The following is a 23,286-nucleotide window of genomic DNA, read 5'->3' on the forward strand; positions in this document are numbered from 1 at the left end:
TCATGGGAGTTTATTGTTGTGTATGAGTTTCAAGAGTGTTTAATCTATTTCTTTGAAAAATGTTATGGTATCCTTATAGAATGTGCATTAAATCTGTATAGAGCTTTTGGGTGTATTGCCATTTTGACAGCGTTAAACCTCTCAATCCATGAGCATGGGATGTGATTCTATTTCCTCATATACTCTCTTATTTCGTGAAGTAGTGTTTTGTAGGGTTTTTTTTTTTTTTTTGTATAGTGCCTTAACCTTTTTAGTTGATTCTAATATACTCGATTTTCTGAGGAATTATTGTGAATGGGATTGTTTTTTCTCTATCTCTTTTTTCTCTTTCATTATTAATATATGGGAAATCCATGGAGTACCAGATATTGATTTTGTAATATGCTACTTTACTAAACAAATCTATCGTTCCCAGGAGCTTTTTTTGTAGATTCTTTGGGATTTTCTAAGTATAGTATCATGTCATCTCCAAATAGTAAAAGCTTGAGTTCTTCCTGTTTTATCTGGATGCCCTTGATATCTTTTTTTTTTTTTACCGAAATCATATGGCAAATACTTCAAGTACAATGTTGAATAGGAGTGGTGAGAGTGGGTAACTTGTTTTATACCTGATAGTATTTTGGGATTCTAGTTCATTGATTTCTGCTCCAAGCCTTTAGTTTATCCCCGTTGATAATAATGCTTGCTGTGGGTTTGTGGTAATTTGCTTTGACTATATTGAGGAAAGTACTTTCAACTCCCATTTTGTTGAGAGTTTTTCATCATGAATAGGTGCTGGATCTCATCAAATGCTTTATCTACATATATTGATATGATCATATGACTATCTTTATTTTATTGAGATGGTGTATTCTGTTGATTGACTAGAGAATGTTAAGCCATCCTTGCATCCCCAAGCTAAACCTACTTGGTCATAGTGTGTGAGATTTTGTTGAGTTTCTGGATTCTCTTTGCTGGTATTTTCTTGAGAATCTTTGTATCTGTATTCATCAAGGAAATAGGTCTGTAATTTTCTTTTTTTGTGGTGTGTCTGTCTGATTTGAGTACTAGGGTGATCTTTGCCTCATAGAAACTATTTGAGAGTATTTATGATTCTTCAATTTCCTGGAAAATCTTGAAAAAATGTTGGCAGCATTTCCTCTTTAAAGGTTTGAAATATTTCATCTGGGCCAGGGAATCTGTTTGGGGGAATACTTTTGACCATCATTTCAATTTCCTTGGTAGTGATAGGTTCAAGTATTCCAAATCTTCATAGTTCAGCGTTGGGAGGTAATCGGAATCCAAAAATTTATCAATTTATTCAAGATTCTCTAATTTCCTGCTGCAAAGATTCTCAATATAATCTCTGATGATCCTGTGGATTTCTGTAGTTTCTATTAGGATATGCCTCTTTGCATTTCTGATTCGATTTATTAGAATTCTTTCTCTTTGTTAATTTGAGAGGCTTCTCGTGGTTTATTGATCTTATTTATTTTCTCAAAGAACCAGCTTTTGCTCTTATTGGTCTTTTGGATTGTATTTTGGGATTCTAGCTCATTGATGTCTGGTACAAGTTTTATTATTTCCTTCTTCCATCCTAGTTTGCACTACTTTTGTTGGTCATTTTCCAAAATCTTGAGCTCTAATTTATTCATGTAGGCCCTTTCTTTCTTCCTGATGAATTCTGGCAGAGCTATACTCTTTCCTCTTAACACTGCTTTTGCTGTGTCCCACAATTTCTGGTAGTTCGTGTCCTCATTATCATTTGTTTCTGGAAACTTTTTATTTCCTCTTTGATTTCTTCTCTAAGCCAAAAGTTGTACATTACTTCCCTTAAAGAAAATATTTTCTTGCTGAGCTTTAGTCTGTTTGATCTATTGAGAAGTGAAAAAGTAGTGTTGAAATCTCCAACTAGTATTGTGTTGCTCTCAATGTTTTTCTTTAAGTCTATTAGAAGTTATTTTTAAGTATTTTGCTGGTCTGTCATTAGGAGCATCTACAGTGAGGAGGGTGAGTTCTTTCTGATGTACAGATCCCATGATCATGAAGAAATGACCTTCACTGTCTCTTATAACCTATAGCCTGAAGTCCATGTGGTCTGGTACTAGTATGGCCACTCCAGCTTTGTGGAGGTGTTCTTTTCTTTCTTGAAGAATTGTTTTCCAGCGTTTATCTTTGAGCCCATGGTTACTTTGATTGTTCAGAAGTGTTTCTTCAGGCAGCAGAAAGTTGGGTTCAGTTTTCTAATTCATCTTCCCATTCTGTGCCTCTGAATTGACACATTTAGTCCATTGACATTGAGGAGATTGTTGTGATGGGGATTTGTGGTATCTTTATGTAGAATTTTTGTACTTGTGGGGATTGTCTTAGCTTAAAGTCGCCCTGTTAATTCTTCTTGCAACAAAAATATGGAACACTTTACAAGTTTGCATGTCATCTCTGTGCAAGGACCATGCTAATCTATGTATCATTTCAATTTTAGTATATATGTTACAAAACATACTAGGAGTTGATTTTTCCATATTTTTCTCTTCTGATTACTTTGAGTGCTGTCCTTACTCACTCCTATGGCAGACAGTGATTCCTAATCAAGGAATGTATTTCAAAGCAGCTTAAATAGATAGATTTAGAACTTTAATGTCCCAGCAAGAAAAATATGGTTTTTACCATATTATCTTTTACCATACCCAAGACATCAGTTTTACAAAATAATTCTTTTGGAAGATGGTATATGAGTCTCGTTTAATTCCCTTCCCTGAAACCTTCATTAAGACCAATAAACTAGAGCCTTTTGCTGTTCTCACCTCAGTCCCGTGTACATCTCCATGAAAAGGTGGATGGTGTTGTCTGCAATTTGACCACCTTGAATGTAAGTAGGATTTTTCTCCTGAAGGAAGAGGTGAGGAGAATATTGATGATTTCATTCCACCTTATTACAAGTACAACTTGAATGGAAGGTGAGACTCATGAGGCTCCTGTAAAGGACAGAAAAAGGGGTCTCAGTGAAGTTTAATGGCCAACACACTTTAACAACACAGACGACTCAATGTAGCCTGTGTGCATCTTTGTGTATAGTGAGTTTCATATCTACTGAGAGTGATTCTCAGTCATGACACAAAGGCAAAACAGTCCTGTATTTAAAAATCTAGTTCTCTGTGCAGAGCTGGGTCTCTGAGGTGATTGAACAAGTGTATAGTAATTTATTACTAAGCACATAAGTACTTTTTGATCTAAAATTAATTCCAAATATGTCTAAAACGACAGTCGACTGACCTGGCAGCTGGCTTTCCCCACCGGGGCCCCTTGGACGGGGAGGGGTGAGTTTCCCACACTGCCCTGAGTAGAGCCCCGGCAGCTGAAGACCTCTGCAACCAGCCATAGGTACGCTTAAGACCACACTCCCCAAGCTTGAAGGAGCCTCATGCATGAAGGAACTGGAAGCAGAACCTGTGTAAACACACAAAAAATAAAAGGCTGGCGGTCAGGCCGTTTCCCCACTCCACGGAGGTTGATGGCGATGGTCAGGAGATGGAAGGAAACGGGGGTCAGGCTGGTTGGTTGTGGAGCAGCAGGTTATTACATGGAAGAGATTTATGTCATGGAGGCCTCAGGAATCCTCAAGCACATGAGCACACTGAGAGCCCTGAAGATCCCCTTATATAGATCATAGAACCTCTAAAAGGCGCATTACAGTGATGTCAATAAAAGGAATTACAGAAAGAACCTTGAGGCAGCAAACCATACATTGTTTCTTTACATCCACATTGATTCCTTTTAATCAGCAGGCCAGTAATACTGGCCTCCAGAAAGAAGATACAAAGCCAAACTGAAACCTTCCACAAGCACTTTCACAAGCTGCAAGCACCTTGATTTGCATCCCAAAGACCAGCCTGGCTAAAGCTGGGAATCTATATCCCAATGATCAGTCCTGGCTAGCACCTGAGATCTGCAGATCTAAGACCAGCTAGGTTTCTGAGAGAAAAGGAAAACTTTCTCGATATACTGAAATCATTTACTGAAGGCAGTTTGAAGGGGAGAAAGCATTCTCATCCAAGCTAGTCAGGACACACAGGAAAAGAGCTTCTAGGAGGTGTTTCTCCTCTCCTTGTCCAACCAACATATAAGCATATATAATATTAATCATTTTGTATGGACACAGTAAGAAATACTTTGAGCTTGTAGAATTGCTCTCCTAGGGCCATCTCGATCTCAGACTGCAGTGCTCAGGCAAGATATCTTTCCTATTCCTAGCAGCAGGGCCCTAGTCTCATCGTTACTTTTGGATCATGACATCATTTGCCTATGATCAACCTCTTAACTTTTAGTTAAGAATTGTGGCACCTTGGCCAGGCCCATCGCGATGACAGTGTGGCACATAACTTACCGGCTTGCCCTGGTTCCATCCAGTCCCACGTCGGGACCCTGCCCTTGGGGTGCTAGGAAGTGAGGGCAACTGAGGCTTAAGTTGAGAAGCAGATGCCCAGGAGTGAATAATATTCAAAGCCAATCAATTCCTAAGTTACAAAGCATATGAATTAATTGTCTTCCTGTATCTATACAAAAGGACCTTGCATTAAGGTAAACTGCTCAAAAGACATAAGGAGAGGAGGAAGGCAATATTAACTTACAGTACAGCTTCAGTGTATAAGAGGGATGAGACCTTACAAATTGGTTGGGGAAGAGAGCATAGAAGTGGTTACAGACAGATAAAGTAATAGGAGTGACTCGGGAGCACTGTTATGGGTGCAATTTGATAAACCTAAGCTCTGTGTACTCCAACAGATCCCAGGTGTGCGGGACCGGGGGATGAGATCTCCAAGGCTGCTCAGATCAAGACTGGGCCCCCTCCATCCAGATCCCCCATCTTCTTAAGTGTTACAACCATGAACTGCCCCTGGAGCCATGTAATTCCATCAATGGCCAAGATCCAGAGACTGGATATTGTTGATAAGATAACAACTCTTATTGTTCAGTTCTCACTCTCACAGAACCTGGTAGGCTTCTGCAAGTATCTTGCCCGCAAGGCAGAGTCTGTGTTTCTGGTCACTGTTTCTTTTGAAATACAGAAGCTACTTAATTTAAGATAGTCCCCTTTGTTTATCTCTGTTTCCAGTTGCTTGGCAAGTGGCGTGTTATCTTAGAAGATACCATTAGCTTCAATGTTGTGGAGGGATTTGCCAACCTTGTCTTCAATGTAACTGAGGGATTCTGGTTGATTTTGAGGTCTTTGACGCATTTTTATCTGACTTTTGTGCATGGTGTTAGGTAGAGGTCTGAGCCATTTTCTTTTTGCATGTAGCTGTCCAGTTTTTTTGCACCGTTTGTTTAAGAGGACTTTCTTGCTCCACTTCACATTTCTTGCTCCCTTATCAAAGATTAGATGATGTATATTTGAGGGTGTGTGTCAGTATATTCAATCCTTTTCCAATGGTCTGCGGCTCTGCCTTTGTTCCAGTACCATGCTGTTCTCATTATTATCACTTCATAGTAGAGTTTGATGTTGGGGAAGGTGATGCCTCCATCGTCTTTTTCCCAAGAATTGCTTTAGCTATTAGTTGGCATTTGTTGTTCCGTATGAATTTCAGGAGTGCTTGATCAATTTCTTTGAAGAATGTCATGGGTATCTTTATAGGGTAAAAGGTAAAGGTAAAGGCCCTCCCGTTGATCGTCGATTTGCTCGAGCGGGCCCAGTAACGTCTCCATTGGAGACTTTGTTGTTACTGTGTCTGGCATATCGAATACTCTCGGTAGCTTGCCGGGCTCTCCGAGAGGGGCGGAGGAATCGAACTCGGGTCGGCCATGTTGGCCGCGTGTAAAGCGAACGCCCTACCCGCTGTGCTATCGCGGAGCGATCTTTATAGGGATCACATTGAATTTGTACAATGCTTTCGGGAGTATTGCCATTTTGACAATGTTAATTCTCCCATTCCATAAGCAGTATATATGTTTCCGTTTCCTCGTGTCCTTTGTTATTTCCTGTTGTGTAGGTCCTTTACCTCCTTAGTTAAGCAGATTCCAAGGTTCTTGATTTTCCTGAGGCATGATTGTGAATGGACTTGCTTTTTCATGTCACTTTCTTCTCTCTCATAATTTGCGTATAATAAAGCCATAGACTTTTGGGTATTGGTTTTATAACCTGCAATTTTACTATGAAAGTCTATTGTTTCTAGAAGCTTTTTTGGTAGATGTTTTAGTATTCTTTAAATAGAGTATGACATCTGCTGTGAATAGTGAGAGCTTATTTCTACCTTTCATACATAAGAAACCCTTAATATCTTTTTCTTACCTTATTTCTATTGCAAGTACTTCCAGTACCACCTTGAACAGAAGTGCCAAAATGAACTTTTACGTAGCACTTTCTGTCTGTAAATTTCTATGCTAAGAACAGTGGAATATACAGTGATATCTTAGTAATTTACAAGTAAATTATGAAGACAGATACTATAAAAGAATTTCTTTGTATAAATTTCCAAAATGTGTAGCTTTTATTAAATATATTAAGAATAAATCATAGATCTTGATTATACCCTGAAGATTACTTCATTGTTAGAAATTACCCTTCTAAAATGCAATAAAGTGACACATTTTAAAAATGTTGATGATTCGCTCATTAATTCAATGAATCTGTGTTAGTCTGGTGGTGCAATGCCTCCAGGAAATCAACCTGTACCCTCAGGTGAGTGCATCAACCGTCTAATGGTGTCTTCATGCTTCCTGATAACCTCAAATGGCCACTGTGCCTCGGGCTGGATCCCAACACCTCAGGACTAAGTTTCCCGAGAAATTAAACTCCCAAAAGATATGTGGGAGCCATGTTCACAGACCACCCCTGGCTCAGCTATACAAGCTAATGGATTGGTCTTGTTTCAGACACCCATAAACAAATCTTGAAAGAGATCAAAAGCCTCAGTTAACTAGGGACCTGCAAAAGGCTGAACACACTAGGGTAAATCAGAGGGAGGCAGGTTAGTTGGGTGCCCATACAACCAGAACCCAGTGCAGCCACTTGCTCCCACAATCCAAAATCGCCACCATGCCCTCGTCTGGTTTCCACCATCTCAGGTGGCTCTCACTGAAATATAACAGCTGAAAATTCGGATATGCGGGTTTTGTGACTGATATCTCCAGGTTTTCTCTGGGTCACGATGGGCATCCACCCCCACTGCCCTGTACTTATGGAAGCCTCAGCAATCATTTCCATACCTCAAAGCTACTCCAGCCTTAGCTTCCTGATAAAAATACTAAATTTCTTGAACAAACATGATGACCTCTTAGTACCTGTACGAGACCCATGATGCACAAAATAAAAAGGAGACAGAGAGAAAGAATTAAAGATCCTGCCATAGAGACAGGCTGGGGGTGGGGGTAGGGTGTTGGGGGATGGTTTTAGGGAACCAGGAACATTGGTGGTGGGAAATATACACTAGTGGACGGATGGATGTTCGATCCTTGTATGACTGGAAGCAAATTATGAATAGCTTTGCAATGGTCTATCTCACAGATATTCAATAAAATATTAAAAATATATATAATTAATTTGTACCTCAGACTACTGATAGAAGTGTAAAACCCAGCATATCTATTTTTGTGTTCTCTGTAGGAAAATAATGTTACTCACCCATGTGCCTGTAGCTTGAAGAATACTAACCCCAAAGATACATCAATGACTGTCTTTGGCATGAATATTGTAATTGCAGCTATGTTATGTTTTAGAATCAGTTCATGGACAAGAAATCAAGAGGAGCAAGTGGCAAAGAGCATCAGTGTTGAATGGATACATAATGTTTGAGGAGCTTGCAAGGGAGACTAAAGATTTGGCATGAGAAGAGGGAAGACACAGAAGAGTGAAGTACTAATAAGTATCATGAGAAAAATGCAAGGGAGGACATTTCCTAGCAAGTGGCACACCCTGTTGAGCTTTTGGTGAGGATAAGTATTAGAAAGTATCTTTCCCATTTAGTGGTAAAAAGGTAATTTTGATGGGTGCATTTAAAAATTACTTTAAAAATTAGAATCACCAAGAGATACACAGTTACAAAGTTGCTCATAATTGAGTTTCAGTCATATAATGTTCTAGCACCCTTCCAGTATAATGGTGGCATTTTTGAAGGAATATCCCTGGTGGGAAGACTAGGGCATCTGAATCTTAACACATTTCACCAAATATATGATCTCTTCTCACATGATATACCCTTTCCCCCTGCTTCTTTGATTTATGTTTTCATGCAATATTTCCTTGTGAACCTCACTCAAGTGAGGGTCCCTATTTAAGACAAGTACATGTTTCTGGGGCATTGCATATTTTTTGGTTGCTGGGAGAGTCTCTAAAGCAATGCTCAGGAGGTGTGGGGGACCCACAGGCAATTCTCAGTAAACGTAGCCATGGTGCTTGGGGTCCTCCGATACTATACAGCCTTTCATACTCTGGCAATCAGGTGGTGCTGGGAGTCAAATTGAGTGCATGTAAGAAAATACCATAAAGCACTACACTATCTCCTGCGGCCCTGGGTATTAGATTGATGTCAGCATTCGAGGTCCTCCCATTTGTCAGAAAGCAGAAACTTGTGCAGGAGAAAGTGGAAGAGACCTTAGGGTTTAGCTTCGTTGACTGAGTAGATGGTGGTAGCATTAAGATTAGAACATAAAGTAAAAATAAAACCAGAGAAAGATCTAACAATAGTAAAGAGGGCTTTAGTACTCAAAAAGTTTAGAAACAGGCAAATTAGAAAGTAGTTTTAAAAAGTATCCAGGAGAGAATATAGTATTGTGAGTGAACCAATCTACTCTATGGATACATCTCATCCTTGAAATGGAAAAGGACAATATGTTACAGTTACAAATTTACAAATAAGATATATACCATCAATTTCTGCTGTGTTCCTATGCTTTACCAAGTATTATTCCAATTTTATATTTACTTTAATGATTAAAACAGTATTTGCCAACATTATACTTTTAATGAAATGTTTTATTAAAAATGTTTTTTAAAAAATTATTAAAAATGTTTTATTAAAATGTTATTTAAAAAAGATACATATGGGCCAAAGAGTAGTGCATTATGTAGAGTGTGTTTACTTTGTATGCAGCTAATCTGAGTTCAATCCCCAGAACCCTGAGGCTGTCAGAAGGAATCTCTGGATAGAAAGTCAGAAGTGAGCCCGGAGCACATATGGGTGCGCTCCCTTCCCCACAAAAAAGGAAGAAAAGAAAAACATATAACTGATTCTTGAGTAGCATAGAGGTTAAGGGTGCTAATTCCTATATAATTTTTGAAAGCCCCAAATTTAATAGATAGTCTGCTGTTGACCAAGTAGATGGTTTTTTAATAATATTTACTCACATTGTCTGCAAGTAGTGCTATGTGTGGCCCGTAAATCTGTAAATTTTGATACATTTGAAAAAAATTATAATGGATTTTATAATGTACTTTATAATGAATTTGTATTTTATAGTAATAGTGATAAATTGTATTTCTGTTTTTGTGGAGTATTTGGGCCATAGTATGTGGTGCTTGGGACTTCTGACTCTGTGCTCAAGGGTCATTCCTGGTGGTGCCAGCCATTAATTTCGGTTGACTGTGTGCATGGTAAGTGCTTTAACCCCTCTACTAAGTCTTGGAGCCAATCAAATCAATTATCTGCATATATTTTATACATGCATGGAATACTTTTTCTTAGATTTTTTGATATTTCTAGGATATATTGATCATCTTTAATTATTTTACATCAATACCAATGTCCAAATATTTTCTAAATATAATTATTGACAAAAAATCATATAGAAGTCCAAATTTGTATTGTTCATGGAATAACTATATTAAAAAGAAAAAAGAACCACAATAAACATCCAAGTAAAATGAAGGTACATTTCTTTGGAGTCTTTCAATTATGTATTTATATTAGTATATATACAAATATAATCTTTAAAAAATAAATTTCAGTTATTATAACATTTTATTGAGTTTTTTATAATTGTAATGTTTTACTGCTAAGATGATATTGTTGTGAACATTTATATCTATTTGTCAACTTTTCTGATTGTTTACTTAAGATCTGATATTAAAAAGCTAACTTACTAGGGCTTGAGCGATAGCACAGCTGGTAGGACGTTTACCTTGCAATTGGCCGACCTGGGTTCAATTCCCAGCATACCATATGTTCGTCTGAGCAACACAAGGGGCAATTCCTGAGTGCAGAGCCAGGAGTAACCCCTGTGCATCGCCAGGTGTGAACCAAAAAGAAAAAAAAAAGCTTACTTACTTATGACTGTGTATGTAGTTCAGGGCTAAAGCACTTGGCTTGCAAGTATGAAATTTTGGGTTCTATTCCTCGCACAATAGAAATAAAACCAAAATATCTAACTGTGGTTGAAAATATATCTCAGTGGTAAAATATTTGCCTCACATTTGTGAGGTTATTGTTTGATCCCTGAATTTCCATATACGCACACAAAAGCTAATTTACTTAAAGAATATTAAACTGGTTAAAACTAAGTATATATTGCCATACTATTATACAGATTTAATTCTCAATAAAATAACTTGAAAAGGTCTATTTTTATCATCTTTGCTAGGAAAAGATGTGACCTGATTTTTAAATGTTTGTAATTTGGGGACACATTTTAATTTGTCATTTTAATTTGTGCTCTTTGTCTATAAGTGAGCTTGAAAATTGCTCTTGTGTTTACGAGGAATTTACACTTCTTTCAATATAGATTATATGATCATAATTTATGCTTATTTTTTCTATACAAGTTTAATAGCTAAATACTGATTTATTTCACAGCACTAATTTATTAAAAACATTCATCTTTTGCCTATCATACTAATTGACATTAGTTGTATGTTTTGCTTGTTTTTTGATTACTTAATTTACTTTTTATCTTTTCTTTCAGATTTTAAGATTTTCACAGAAATGAGCATATGTTTTTCTTTACCTTCTACAGTTTTAAACTGAGAACAACTGTTTGTTTTGTAAAATAAGATACCTGTGCATTTACAATTACTTCTCATTATTTTTACATTTTAACATATCTCAATTCATCTACAACTTATCATATTAAGTGTTGTCATATTGAAAGAAACCACCATTTTTTTCAATCATAGCACTGTAGCACTATCCTCCTGTGGTTCATCCATTTGTTCGAGCGGGCACCAGTAACATCTTACAACACATTGTGAGACTTGTTGTTACTGGTTTTGGTCTATCGAATACGTCATGGATAGCTTGCCAGGTTTTTGCTATGAGGGCGAGATATTCTGGGTAGCTTGCCCAGCACAGGAATCGGAATCAGGGTTGGCCTTCTGCAAGGCAAATGCCGTACCCTCTGTGCTGTAAACGTTATATAAAATATACTAGTAATACCGAATGTTGTTTCTTTAACAGTGCAATAAAATGATTATTTAGTAATTTTCTTGATTTATTAATGAAATATGTAAGCTCTTGTGTATAATGGGAGTAGTTTTCTAACACAATAGTCTGAGGAAGTTGAAACTGTTATAACTGTCTTGCAGGATGTCATCTCCCTAGCCTGCTCCATTCTACCCCTCTCTCTATCCAATCCGGTCTTCTTCCTGGGAATCTGACCTCCTGATTGGCTAGGCTCTACCTGTAACTGCCTATTTTATGACATCATTCTCCCACCAAACCAACCACCAATTTGTCGAATGTTGGGGTTCCCATGCGGTTGTTTGTAAATAAATTTGAATCATCCTGGAAAGTGACCAGTGACAAATGACCAATCAACATTGACCAGTCATCTGTACTGGACACTTGTGGTCTTTAGCCGCTTCAGTTTTCAGACGTACTCTCGTACCGTCTCCTCTTCTCGTCTACCTTTCATCGGTATTTCCTCTTCTCTGACCATGTCAGGTAAGGAATAGTACTTTTCAAAGCTTTTCATTAGATTTATCATCCCTAAACTTAAAAGAAGTCTAGTGAAACCAGCACGTAGTAATGAAAGAAAGTGTTCAAGTAGAATTTTAAAGGGCTGGAGAGATAGCACACCGGTAGGGCGTTCGCCTTACAAGCGCCAACATGGCGGACCCGAGTTCGATTCCTCCGCCCCTCTCAGAGAGCCCAGCAAGCTACTGAAGCATATTCCATATGCCAAACACAGTAACAACAAAGTCTCCAATGGAGACGTTACTGGGCCTGCTCGAGAAAATCGACGATCAACGGGAGGGCCTTTCCCTTACTTTACCTTACCATTTTAGCTTGACTTTGATAATTTCTGTGTGATTTTAGACATTGGCTTTCTTTCTTTCACATACAAACTGTTTTTCCTCATTGATTACTTTATATTTTAGACGTATTTACGAGCTCAAATACAAACATATATATATGTATATATATATATATATATATGTTGATTCTCTGTGTTTCTTTTTCCTTTTAATCGTGTATTTTATAAAATATCCGTTGACAAAAGTAAATCAGAGACAGTATTTTTACAGAAACAGAAAATGTAGATGCTGTGGAAACCTGTTAATATATACCCGCATGTTTTCTCTGTAATGGTCTCTCCTCTTGTATTTATACTTCAGTATTTTAAATATAGTGCTATTACACAGTAATAATCATTTATCTTTGAGTTTTCTATTTAAACCAGGTAATAAGAAAATTTGGGGCATGGGGAAGGTGTGGAGTGCTGAGCGGTAGGGAGGCAAGCCCTCAAAGGTAAGAAAGTTTGGGATCACTTTCATCAAACATTGACCAATCGAAACCAAGACGATATGAGGGAGAATAAAATAGGAAAGAAATAATGAAAGAAAATGGACGGCAATTATCCAGGAAGGGGAAACCGTCAGGATTGAATATTGAAGAAAACCGAGGATTTAAAATCAAAAAAGAAAGAATATATGTTAAATATGCTGAGGTAAATACACTGAGAGCAAGTCAAAGCAATTTACTTCAATAAATGCCAGGACTAGAAAGTATACAATTCCTTGAGTAGGGTACCAGTAGGAAAACCAGTATATCAGAAAGGCATCCTTGGTGACTTTTTTCCTTATTATCTCTTTGAACACAGTACTTGGTACTTGACAATTTGGAATATAAACATGCATCAGAAATGATGAATCCCATAAATAGCTAATAGTGGTTATCTAGGTGGGTGGAAGAAATAGAATCTTCAATGTTTTATGACGTTCTGGTCTTTAAGTACATGTACGCGTTGCCTGTTGAAATTTAAAAAATGTATTTACTAATTTGATTCAGGAGATTTGATTCATTTGTGTGGTAAGTAGGTTCCAGGTTAAAGCTGCTTGTCATTTTTACAAATAATATTTCATATGATTTTTTCTTCCTAACATGAGAGTAGTTTGATAATAGTCAACTTCTATTTTTAGATCCTAAGAGGAAATAGGAAAATCAAGTCTCACATGTCGAATTACACATTTTTGTCATATTTCTTAATTTTGATTGTTCCCACATTAAAAATATTTAATGGGATTTTGGTGCTCATTTATTAAACATTGAGCAGAACGTTTTCCAGGTTAATAAAGATAATTCTACACTAGGTTTTGAAAGAAATTTGCAATATATTGTGATCATTTTTATATGGTCTTTTCTGTTTGTGTGATAAACTGAAATCATATGCTAGGTTTAACATGTGTTGTTTGCTGTTTAATATTCAGAGGTATTGATGAAAATAATTTTTTGTAATTACGAAGTTTCTCTATTTTACTCATTTGAAACATTTCTTACCTATGAAATACAATCAAATTTATTGCTATTTTCATTTTTTATGTAGTTACTGGTAAATCGTTTCTGTTTAATGGACTGGTAAAGTGTGCTATCAAAAATCACCTTCTATTCCATTTCTCGGCTAGCAGTTTTTTCTAAAACAGAATACTCTTTTCATATAGTATATGTGTAACAATTTTTTTAACTTTTTTTTTATTAGTGAAACACCATGAGGTACAGTTGTAGATTTACTATTTTTTGTGCTTGGGTTTTGATTATACAATTATCAGATACTCATCCCTCCACCAGTGCCCATTTTCCACCACCATGGATAATATCGCCCCCACACCCATTCCCCCATTTCCACCTGCTTCTATGACAAGGCAATCCCCGGTGTTCTCTCTCTCATTTTGGGTGTTGTGTTCTGCAAAAGAGGCATTGAGTGGCAAACATGTTCATTCCATACTCTACTTTCGACATGCATCTCCCCTCCTGGAAGGATCCTCTTAACACCCTTTATTTGGTGCTCCCTTCTCTATCTGAACTGCTCTTTCCCCTAGAATACCCGGCTGGCCTCTAAGTTATGGAGTAATCCTCCTGGTGCTGATCTCAGCTATTCTTGGGTATTAATCTCATAATTTGCTACTTTATATCCCCCAGATGAATGCAATTTTTCTATGTCTATCCCTCTCTTTCTGACTCATTTCGCTTAGCATGGTACTTTCCATGTTGTACCACTTGTATGTAAATTTCATGACTTCATCTTTTCTAAGAGCTACATAGTACTCCATTGTGTAGATGTACCAAAGTTTCTTTAACCAGTCATCTGTTCTTGGGCATTCAGGTTTCTTCCAGCTTCTGGTTATTGTAAAGAGTGCTGCAATGAACAAACAAGTGCAGATGTCACTTCGACTATACATTTTTGCCTCTCTGGGATATATTCCCAGGAGTGGTATTGCTGGATCAAATGGGAGGTCAATTTCTAATTTTTTGAGAATCGTCCATACTGTTTTCCAGAAGGGCTGAACCAGTGGACATTCCCACCAACAGTGAAGGAGTGTCCCTTTCTCGCCACATCCATGCCAGCATCGGTTGCTTTTGTTCTTTTGAATATGGGCCATTCTCTGAGGTGTGAGATGGTATCTCATTGTGGTTTTGATCTGAATCTCCCTGATGATTAATGATGTAGAGCATTTTCTCATGTGCTTTTTTGCCATTCGGATTTCTTCTTTGAGAAAGTTTCTGTTCATTTCATTGCCCTATTTTTGGATGGGGTTGGATGTTTTCTTCTTGTGGAGTTTTACCAGTATTTTGTATATCCTGGATATCAACCCCTTGTCAGATGTGTGATGGGCGAATATCCTTTCCCATTCTGTAGACTGTTTTTGTATTTTGGTCACTGATTCTTTGGAGGTGCAGAAGCTTCTTGGTTTAAGATAGTCCCATTTATCTATCTCTGTTTTCACTTGCTCGGCCAGTGGCATGGCATCTTTGAAAATAACATTAGCTTCAATGTCATGGAGGGTTTTGCCAATTTTGTCTTCAATATACCTTATGGTTTCTGGTCTGATGTTGATGTCTTCAATCCATTTTGATCTTACTTTTGTACATGGTGTTAGGGAGAGTTCTGAGCCCATTTTTTTGCATGTAGCCGTCCAATGATGCCAGCACAATGTGTTAAAGAGGCTTTCCTTACTCCACTTCACATTACTTGCAACTTTAGCAAAGATTAGGTGATCATATGATTGAGGGGAGATGTCAGTTTATTCAACCTTGTACCATTGGTCTGCAGTTCTGCCTTTGTTCCAGTACAATGCTGTTTTAATTATTACCGCTTTGTAATACAGTTTGAAGTACGGGAGGTTGATTCTCCCCATTTTCTTTTTCCCAAGAATTGCTTTAGCTTTTCGTGGGGGCTTATTGTTCCATATAAAATTAAGGAGTGTTTACTCTATTTCTTTGAAGACTGTCATGGGTATGCTTATAGGGATTTCATTGAATTTATACATTGCTTTCCGTAGTATTGCCATTTTGACAAAGTTAAGTCTCCCGACCCATGAGCAGGGGATATCTTTCCATTTCCTCATGTCCTCTTTTTTTCCTGAAGTAGCGTTTTGTAGTTTTCTTTGTACAGGTCCTTTACTTCCTTAGTTAAGCTTATTCCTAGGTACTTGATTTTCTGGGGCACAATTGTGAACGGGATTGTTTTTTCATGTTGCTTTCTTCTCTCTCGCTGTTTGCGTATAGGAAAGCCATGTACTTTTGGGTATTTATTTTATAGCCTGCAACTTTACTATATGAGTCTATTGTTTCTAGGAGTTTTTTGGTGGAGGTTATTGGGTTCTCTATGTAGAGTATCATATCATCTGCGAATAGTGAGAGCTTGATTTCTTCCTATCCTACCTGCATGCCGTTAATATCTTTTTCTTGCCTAATCGCTATTGCAAGTACTTCTAGTACTATATTGAACAGCAGTGAAGATAGTGGGCATCCTTGTCTCATCCCTGATCTTAGAGGGAAGGCTCTCAGTTTTTCCCCATTGAGGATGATGCTTGCTGTAGGCTTGTGGTAGATGGCTTTAATTATGTTGAGGAAGGTACCCTCTATACCCATTTTGGCTAGGGTTTTCATCATAAAGAGGTGCTGGTTCTTGTCAAATGCTTTCTCTGCATCTATTGATATAATCATATGCTTTTTATCTTTTCTTTTGTTGATATGATGGATTATGTTGAATGATTTCCGAATGTTGAACCATCCTTGCATCCCTCGGATGAATCCTACTTGGTCATGGTGTATGATCTTTTTGATGAGTAGTTGGATTCTATTTGCTAGTAGTTTGTTGAGGATCTTTGCATCTGTGTTCATCAGGGATATCGGTCTGTAATTCTCTTTCTTTGTGGTATCTCTGTCTGCTTTTGTTTCAGTGTGATATTTGCTTCGCAGAAACTGTGTGGAACAATTTTTTATTAAACTTATTGGACTGTTTCATTTGGTTTTGTTTGAGACCACATACACAATTATTAATGGTTTACTCTTGGGTCTGCTCTCAATAACATACTGTACTATACAGCTTGCTACATAGCCCAGATTTCACTGATATCTCTATACTTATTTTTCAGTTCTGTTATACATATTTTTCATGATGTTTTCTTTATACTTCCACCTATGAAAACACATGAAGTGGAAAAATTAAATTTGTGTATGCATTATTATTCTTAGAGTTATTAGTTTATAAACAACTTAAGACACAATTTAAATAAAGTTTTCATTCCAAAAACATTTCTTGGGAAAAACTCAGGTAGTCATTTTTGAAGTGGATCAAAAATCAGGGTAACCTTCAATGCTTCAACAAGATTCAGTCATAAGTCAACCGTACTACACATATTCATTGCACAAGTCCAATGGAAACCTGATGATTGCAATGGTAATATTTGTAAAGACCCCAAATGCCTATATTAGTGTAAGGTATCTTCCTAACCATTTCTGCATTGTATTGATCATGCAGAGTCCTGGAAAAAAGTCCACATGCTTTGGTTCCGTAACTTGAAAATTCATAAGGGACAGAGAGAGAGTACTGGAGGAGATAAGGCAATTGCCTTGTACACAGCCTATCTGGTTGGATCTCTGTCACCGCATACACTCTTCTGAATGTTACAAGGGGTCACTCAGAGTGCAGAGCCAGGAAGAGCCCAAGATCACTGTCAGTTATTGGTCCAAACTATACTCCTTACCGTGCCCAATAAAAATTATTGGAAAACATGAAGTCTCTTTGTCATTTATGGCCCTCAGGTTTCTTCCTGTCCAGAGAATGTTACCCATGCTCTTAGACTTCCTGGTTTGGAAAAGCTTCCCTTATAGGAAGTAACATATGAATCAATAGGAGAGCAAGCTACAGGCATTGCTAGGGTAAGGAGAAACTATATGTAATCAAGAAATCCAGGTACAGACAAGATCACCTGGTGGCTCTACAGTTCTGTGTTCATTTGGGAGCACGATACCAAATACACAAAGTGCCAAAATGTTCCAGACTTTGAATCACTCCAAATTGTGGGAATTTTGGAAACTCAGTTGACTGTTGGTACTAGAAGCATCTCAATGGCTTAAATTTTAAGTTCATATTGTTCCTCTCAGCGTTGAAGGAGATTATTAGTCTCACAGATTTTTTTCATCACCCTCTTACTCCTTACAGAAAATTTTCAAAATCCATCTGTATTGGGAACTTCACATACTCTACAGCTTTCCCTTCCCGTGGTGAACGATGCAGGTTCCCTAACAGGAAGTGTCTGCAACTACTCCAGAGTATCTGCTCCAGCTGGTAGTTCTACTTGGCTCCTGCCCTCAGCCTCTGGCACCTCTTTTCAACTACTGATGGGTAGTGCCTATCTTTACCAACATTTCAGCACAACAATGCTACCTGGAGTGTTTCACCAGAGTCATATATCCAACTCAGCTGCTTCCGACCGGAGTGTTTTGGAATGGGATGTTGCAGGAAGTGGTGAAGTGAAGTCTTCCATGGGAGACTTTTCTGTAAGTGTCCTTGACCAAGACACCGCTGTCTCTTCCATTTCTACGGCAGTTCGCTATGAGAGAACCCGGGATACCTATAATACGGTGTCTGTGTACCCATCACTTTCTGCCAGTCTTGTTGAGAAAACACCATCTCAGGTTCCTCATCAGAGTCAAAGCCTGTCACTTCCCTAACTGGAACGAACCCAGGTGTATTACAATCAACAAGGCACTCTGGGAACAATCCTTTCTGGCCTGCAGTCCTATGACTCCGTGTCATACATAGAGCAAAATGGCTCTGTCCCCCAAGCTTACAGCAACTCATCTAAAGAAATGGTTATTGTTCTGAAGTAGGTCCAGTCCCCAAATAACCAACCACCAACTTCGTCCTCTGGAATCCACTTCTCTGTGTCTGCTCAACCCCTCACAGAATCGAGATATCAAGGGGAGTTAAACTGAGAGAAGGGAAAGAAAACTCAAAAATTGGGGTCAAAAAAGAGGAAAACTGTCCATAGACAGGTGGTACTTAAATACACTGAGATTTTTAAGTTTATGAAATGAAGTTAACTAATCTCAGTTCATGTTTACTCCCCTCAGCCATTTTATAGCATATTATTTTCACACTCAACATAAGAGCTCCTAATGGACATTGGAAGGTATGATAGTGTAATGGACAACTACGTTTCGTATAATGAACTTCAGGAGCACACAAAAGAATGCCACAATATTTTCCAAGTTATTTCATTTATTTTTTAATTTTTATTAGTTAAACATCATGAGGCAGAGTTGTAGACTTACACATTATTGTGCATACATTTCATTTATACAATGATGGAGAACCTATCCCTCCACCAGTGCCCATTCTCCACCACCACGGATACCAGTATTCCTGCCACCACACATACCCCCCATCCCACCCAGCCTCTGTGTCAGGGAATGCCACATTTTTCACTGTTCTAGTTCAGCAGTCCTCCAGAATTACCACACTAAAAGTAAAATACATGTTTTAAACTAGTACTTTGTTATTTTCGTAAGAAGTTTCAGAACTTTTATTGTAATGGTACCACTTTAACTTTTCCTTCCATTAATGAGCAGCAAGGTTCTAAATGCACTTGTGGTTTAGAGATTCCGTCTCAAATCATCAAACCTAGAATCTGTACTTCAGCACAAATATCATGCTGAAGGAGTGCTTCATTCATAATCTTATTCTATGATATTAACATCCTTTTATTTTTCTATGAAAATGAATAAATTGAGAGTACAATACATTACAATGCTAAGCTCTGTATGGCACTTATTAGTTTGAAAATCTCAATTTTTTTTTTTAAAAAAGCTTTTGTTTGGAGGACGTTGAATCTGTGTCATAGCCAGAAGTGCTCAGGAATTACTCCTGGATCTGTGCTTGGGATCACTGCTGAAGATGCTTAGGAGATCATACGTGATACAAAAGATCAAACTGAGGTCAGCTGTGCGTAGGGCCAGTGCCTTACCAAATGTACTATCCCTCTGTCCATGTCTCTTATTTTTTAAATTAGTTTACACAGATACTCTTTCAAATACAAAGAAAACCAAAAAATCAACAGCATCACATGACAAACAGTAAGAACTACAACAGTTACCTCCAATCTTCTAGCACAGGGCCTTGTCCATTATCCGTATAATACTCAGTAACAATGCTTTGCCTATTGCTGGTAGGTGCACAGTTGTTGCAGCACTAGGTTTGTGGAGGGAATATCTCATTTTGCAGGGACTGACATTTTCCTTGGTTCCTTTTAAGTGATGAATTTCCTGGGGATGGAGACTTCCCTGCCATCGCAATCTTCAGGTCAGACATTTGGTCTGACACAAATTTCCGAATTGCCCACATGTTGCAGTAGCTGGATTCAAAGACCTGAGAGTAATCCACCACCTGAGCGTGGGAAAGTTCCCATAATATCTCCAGCCCAAAGTAACCTGGCGCTGACCCCAACTCCAACTCAGGAAAAAAAGGTATGAATTTTGATCAGATGAACCATGGGCTTTCAAAAGCTCTGGAGACCTACCAGATCCCAGTAGACGTAGATCAATGCAAAGACCTGCAGGTAATGAACACCACTGACACCATCACTCTGAAGCATTTGCAAGAAAATTCAAGTGGCACCAAGGGGACCTCCGATGCAAAATGGAAGAATAAAAAGGAGGCTTCTGAGCCTCTTGAGAGAGAACCCAAGGCCAAAATCCAGCCAAAAGTCCGAGAATGCTTGCTAGGGGGAGCAGGGATTGTTCATAATGCTGCAGTCAGTGATAGGTGTCCTGTGACCACAGCCAAAACTAACAGCAAACCTCACAAAGCTGCCTCCAGCAGGATCAGCAAGAGAAAGAGCCATGGGCAGGAGAAGATAAAAAACACCAGAGAAAACTCTAAGAAAGCTAACGAGTGTAAGCAGCCAGGGAACAAGGTCAAGGTAGAAGAAAAGCACACCATTGGCAAGATGAAACACAAGAAAAGTAAACCTAATGTTTGCCAAGATGGTGTTAAAAAGCCCCACCGCTACCTAGGCATACACATGCTGAATTCTGTCAAAGTTTTTCATGCTCTGGGAAGAAGAGTGATCCAAAACCTTGAATCTCTTCCTCACAGGTCCTGAGTAGCTCAAAGAAGCCTACAGATGTCAAGCCACCCACAGCTGTCAAGCCATGGCTAGGTGCTGCACAGGATGGAAAATTCCTTGAGAAAACTCAGGTCAAAGCACAGAAACCAAATAGCAGTGCTGAAAAACGCTCATCTAAAACCCAGTCTGAGCTGCCACCTCCTGGGAAGGTCAAATTGGTACCTTTGCCTTTTCTTACCATGGAGAGGCTGCAAGCTCGACCTGTTCCTCGGAGGCGACAATCTGTGGCCTCACATCGTCCTGCTGCAGCTTACCCTGCCAAGCCTGGCTCTACCAATGCAGCTCAGCCAACTGCTGCCAATTCTTCCTGGCCAACCACTGCATTTTTGCCTGGTCCTGCCAAACCTGCTCAGTCCATTTCAACCAACCCCTCTCGACCAGGTTTGCATAACCCCAGTAGCCAGCCTATTCCTCACCCTGCAGCTTCAATACCTGCTCCCTACAAGACAGCAGCTGGCACATTTATGCAGTGGGAGGCTCCTCCTGTCTCTGTGAACAAGCGGCAGTCGCCACCCAAACGTCAGAGTCACTTTCTACTCCAAGACTTCCGTTTCCAACCGATTCCATGGAGAAAGCCCAATGTCCCCGAGCCAGTCGTGTCAAAGCCCATCACCAAAGAGCAGAGAACAGAGCGTGAGGCTATGAATAGGAAGGTTCAGCAGGAGCGTGAGAACGCTGCCAAGCACACCTCGTTGGGGGAAAGTGCAGTTCTTTATTGAGAGGGAAAAATAGATGGACATCTCCCTCTACTATGGCTACGTAATATGAGAGCTGGAATGGTAGGTTCCACTTTATGTACCAGATGGTTGCCCTAGGCAAACACTGAAATGCCATACATCTTTTATTTATTCTAATATATTTTTCAAATTAAATAGATGCATCAGAGTTAATTGCTTGTTAATAAAAGTTCTTAATTTTGAGATGTTGTCCACTCTGGTTAATTTGGGAGTGGCTGGGGATTGAAGGATGGGATGGGAAAGAATGGGAAGTTAGAGAGAGGAAAAAGGGGGAATAGGCAAGACTCCAAGAAATACAAACTTTGTCCAGGGTTATAAAGCCTAAAAGAGGAGAAATTGCATGAACCTGAGGAAGAGTGGGGTAGGGTCAGAGGAAGAATATAGCTGACAGGGCATTTGCTTTGCAAGCAAGAAGGACTCAGTTCATTTCTTGCAATCTTATATGGTCCCCAGAGACCTACCCGATGTGAAACTTTAGCACTGAGCCAGGAGTAAGGCCAGAGCACCGTCAAGTATGCCCCATCACTGGTGTCCTCCAAAAAAAAATGGGAGAAATGGCACGGTCTGCGATTTTCGGTTAAAAAAATAAATTTGAAATAGGCTGAGGAAGACAGATGAGTCTAATATGACCAGTAGAAAAGTTAAAATTCTTCCATTGAGGCTGTGTTTAGGTCTCATGGCCACCTTTGGAAGATAACCAAATTTGAGACACATCACTAAAATGTTTGGGTGGTCTATCCATAAATGTTGGCTGGGGGATGCGAACACGTACACTGGGGAATAAACCTACCAGATGAGTGATCAACGCCCTCAGAGTCATTCAAGGATGACTCTTAACAGTAACAAAGCCAAGAGAACAGTTGCAGCATGAAGCCTGAAGATCAGCTCCTGGGAGATGTAAAGATAAATCACCATGTCCTCAGGCCCTCTGTTCAGCACCCCTAGCTGCATCACTTCACTTATTCCCAACAATATTCATAATTTCTATCATGGTGACACTTTACTAGCTAGTTTCAACAATGAGATCCATTGCCGATTTAAGTCTTTGGATTTGTAAACTCCCCAAGGTAGCCAAGCCAGCTTTCAGGAAATTTCTGGTGGGGGGAGCTCAATTTATATTAGCTTGAGGGGCTGGTCTTTGGTCTTCCATGGTCCCTGGTGCCTGTAGGTTTCTCTAAACACCGCTTTAAACTGTAGCTCACACAAGATCCAGCATTATAAATGGCGTTGTGACTGTGTTGCGGTAGGTACTGTACTAAAATATTTGTCCTAGGTCACCACTCCCAAAGCAGTTGGTACCGGTTGACCTTGAGCCTGGAAGGTGATGGTGGAAAGAGATCATCCTAGGAGAGTTAATGGGGTGATGGATGGATGGAAAGGAAACCGGGAAGGGTAGGGAACTGGAAATCTGGTGATCATCATGGGATAGTTGGTGGATGTTTTTCAAATACGTTAAAATATTTTTTTGTAAATGAGATTCAAGATAAAATACGAAAATAAGATAGGTTCCAAAGAACAGGTTACATATAAGACCGAGATAGCTGATATGGCTGGCATTCCTTCTGGACTTTCAATCATACCATTTACTAAATATGTTATTTTCACATCACTTTAGCTGTGGAGAGGAATAGTGAGAAACAAAATGCCACCAGAAAAGTACACTGGATGACCACCTTCAATAAAAGCCAGGTGGAAAGTGTTCCCATGGATCCCAAGTGCAAATATATG

General features: G+C 38.9%; 1 pseudogene; it reads right to left on the minus strand.

Annotated features, from left to right (window-relative positions):
• Positions 1-2,381: 2,381 nt before the first annotated feature.
• On the minus strand, positions 2,382-2,480 carry LOC130033692 (uncharacterized; annotated as a pseudogene).
• Positions 2,481-23,286: the final 20,806 nt, after the last annotated feature.

This window comes from Sorex fumeus, unplaced genomic scaffold (assembly GCF_029834395.1).
Source record: "Sorex fumeus unplaced genomic scaffold, SorFum_2.1 ptg000054l, whole genome shotgun sequence".
Lineage (NCBI taxonomy): Eukaryota > Metazoa > Chordata > Mammalia > Eulipotyphla > Soricidae > Sorex > Sorex fumeus.